Source organism: Hordeum vulgare, chromosome 7H (genome assembly GCF_904849725.1).
Source record: "Hordeum vulgare subsp. vulgare chromosome 7H, MorexV3_pseudomolecules_assembly, whole genome shotgun sequence".
Lineage (NCBI taxonomy): Eukaryota > Viridiplantae > Streptophyta > Magnoliopsida > Poales > Poaceae > Hordeum > Hordeum vulgare.
In genome coordinates this window covers 236,828,838-236,832,499 of record NC_058524.1, presented here as the reverse complement: position 1 = coordinate 236,832,499, position 3,662 = coordinate 236,828,838, and positions in this window count along the sequence as shown.

Below are 3,662 nucleotides of genomic sequence, written 5' to 3'. Positions count from 1 at the left end.
AAACACGTATGATGCATGTCCATTTAATTATGCATGACACGAAAAAGTAGAACAATTTATTACTACACATTAAATGAAGCTCCATGTGCAACTCGTTGCATATTCACGAAACTCCATATTTTCAATTATTTAGTTCACTCCCGTTTAGGTACACTACAATGTTAAATGTTGGTAAACATGGGAAGAGGTGAAGCATAAATAAACTACTCTATCAAGGCATTTTAAATGAGGTCGGAAACAACATATAGCATTTCCGAAATGACTCCATATGTTAATTTCGAAATCTGTCCAGGTCTGAACTAATCCCCTTTATATTCGTTAAGCAGCAAAATAAAGTGGAGAATCTAATTCTACACGTCATTCTAGTCGATTTACATATATAGATCATCTAAAACGGATCTACGTTTTAAAAGATATGAGCAACACAAGATGATATGACATGAATATAAAATGTATTCAAATGATAGCACAACATGTTAAAATATGCATGCACAAGATATTATGGAACTACCTAAAATTCTAAGCGAGTTTAAATGAGGCTGGAATAACAAATAACAATTCCAGAAATTCCCCATATGTGATTTCGAATTTGCTACAAATCTTCCTAAACACAATTTTAGAGTTGTTAACAGGAAAATTAATGCTAGCATGTTATTCTACACATTTTTCTAAACAAGTTACATATGTGGGTCATTTTAATCGGAGCTACTGTTAATTAATTATGAGACAAACCGATCTAACATGACATTACTGCAAATTAAATTAAAACAAGAAGTTAAACATCTTAAACAGATGTGAGAGTTGTATATTGTGAAACTACACAAAGCACTTTTCATGTATAAAGTTTTTAAATCTGATGCATGGTTAATATGCTAAGAATTAAATCATTTTAATCTCGCGTCCACATGAATTTAATTGAACAACAAGTTAAACATTTTTAAATATGCATCAAAGTTGGAAATTATTAATCTATATAAAATTCTACACATTTCACATATGTAAATTATTTTAATCCGATGCACGGTTAATTAATTACTAGCGTATAAAAAATGCAATATTCTGCAATTTGCATGTGCTAAAAATTAGAGAAATTCATCTAGTGGAAAAAAACACAATGGGCCGAAAGTGGAGTAACCGGGTTACACAAGGCAGAGCGCTAGATAACTAAAATGCGTGCGGGCGTACAATAAACAAGAAGGGATTGAGCTCACCCATGGGCTCGGCCCATTCGGCGGGGTCGACTTAGGAGGTGAGCTGGGCCTCGACGAAGTAGACCGACTGGAGGGCGCAACTCGGACGACTCCTATGACACGGGTTGCGTTGGGCGACACGGAGGTGGGGCCGACCGGGGTGCTGGCAACGCAGCTGGGCCAGCTCGCGTTTGGGATGGCGAGGCGAGGCGGGCCCGATGCGCTGGCTCGCAGCGGACGGTCGTCACTCCTGATCCCGATCGGGATCATCGAATGCAATGTGGCAGCGGTGGGCCTTCGAACTCCGTCGAGAGGCTGCTGCAGGAGGAGGCGGATTCGGGTGCGGCTCGCCGGATGTAGCTGGTCGGCGGCTCGGGATGGCAGAGACCCGGTGCGGCGGCGGTTGGGCGCTATGAGGAGCTCTGGGTAACCATGGGAGGCGCGGGGTGCGGTGAGGAGGTGCAGGACCGGCCGGTGAGGTCCTCCCGCAACCTGGCAGCGGGGCCAGTGAGGCTAGGGTGGCGCAGGCGTGGCTAGCGGTGGTGTTCGGCGGCTTAGGAGTGAGGCACACGCTACTCGGGTGCCCGAGGCTGCGGGCGTCGGCAGCCCTGTGCGGGTGGAGGATGCTGGGAGCTGGTTAGGTGGTTGTGGGTTGGGCATGGATCCCGAGGGGGAGGGGCTAGACTTTTCCTAATTAGGCTGGGGTGCACAAATAGCAATGGGGGCTCGGGTTAGGGGATTTTTGCCCCGATTTCAACCACGCGGTCCTGATCGGATGACTCCGACCGCGAGGTAGGGTTAGGTGCGATAGTGGGCTTGTATGAGGGGTTAGGCTGGGAAGAGAGGGAAGAACGCGTCCCGTGACACAAGTTTATAAAACCGAAGAACAGCTGAAAAGTAAGCCAATGACGGTGCCACTACGATTGAACGTTCGGGTGTCAAATGGACTCCGACTATGACGAAATTTGGGAGGCAGTCTACCTACAATAAAATAAGACAGCACGCCAACTTTCAACCCAACCCGAGGAAGTTTTATACACACTTAAAAAAACATTTCAACGATGCCGCAGGCGCATGGTTGTGTGGTTGGTATTGAAATGGACAATGATGACAACAAAGAGAACCGGAAACTAACACGGGTGCAAGTTTTAAAACTGATGGCAACAGAGTGCTGATGCAATATGAATCATGTGCATGATGTGATGATGAATGCGACAACCAAATAAATCACACGACGACAATGGAACAAAAGGGGAATCTTCTGGATCGTCGGTTCCACGCTGTTACAACTCTCCTACACTAATAAGAGATCTCGACCCGAGATCTAAGAATGAAAAGGGGAAGAGGGAGAGGAAAGGAAGAGGTAAAACTTAGTTGCTCCTTAGACAAACGAGTGAAACCAATGAATCTTAGAGGTTGCAATGAGAGGAAGAATGACATGAACAACAAGTAAGAATTCAAAATATATTTCGGCAGCTCTTCGGTAGGAAAAAGAAGCAAACCTTGACAAGATGGAAAGAACTTTAAAAGAGAACACAATACTCCGGTTAATTGGATAAGCAATAAAATAACACGATCTTGACAAAACAAGATGATAGATTCAAAGGGAGCAACATCATAAAAGCCTCCGTAATAAATGAATAGAAATTAGATCATTGAGAAAAGAGAATGGAAAAGGAAAAAAGACAACTTCTACCACAATTGAACTTGAAAACAATCCTTGCAAAGGAGGATTGAAAGGTGTTGTTGGTAAATCAACAACAAAAACATGAAGCTTGTAGTGGACTTATGAAAACCAGCCCAAAATTTTGAGATGATAACAGCCACTAAGGAAACAATGATTTCTTGGGAGCAACAAGATATGCAAAACTTCTTTCACCAAGAGGATATATACATTGAGAACTTGGATCAAAAATAATCACCATAATAGAAAAATCCTTAGGAAAAGGTTTAGGTGAAATCCAATCCAAGATAAGCTCAATGAAGAAACCAAGGGTTGAAAATATCTCATGATCAAAGAATTGTTGGGTCTAACTATCTCATTCTTGAAACAAATTCTCTTCGAGGCTCCTTAGGAATCAAGAATTCTATAATGCCAACTCAAAGGGAACTGGAGGAAGGATTGCACTTGAAATGCAAGAAAAGACTATTGAGGTACTACCACAAGAATCTTGAACAATACTTAGAGAATGAATAAAATCCTTGACGAACCACCATGAAGATGTTGGAAATATACCCTAGAGGCAGTAATAAAGGTTTTATTATTACATTTCCGATTCTTGATAATTCTCTATTATTCATGCTATAATTGTATTAACCAGAAATCGTAATACATGTGTGAATATATAGATCACAATGTGTCCCTAGTGAGCCTCTAGTTGGCTAGCTCGTTGATCAATAGATGATCATGGTTTCTTGATCATGGACATTGGATGTCATTGATAACAGGATCACATCATTTGGGAATGATGT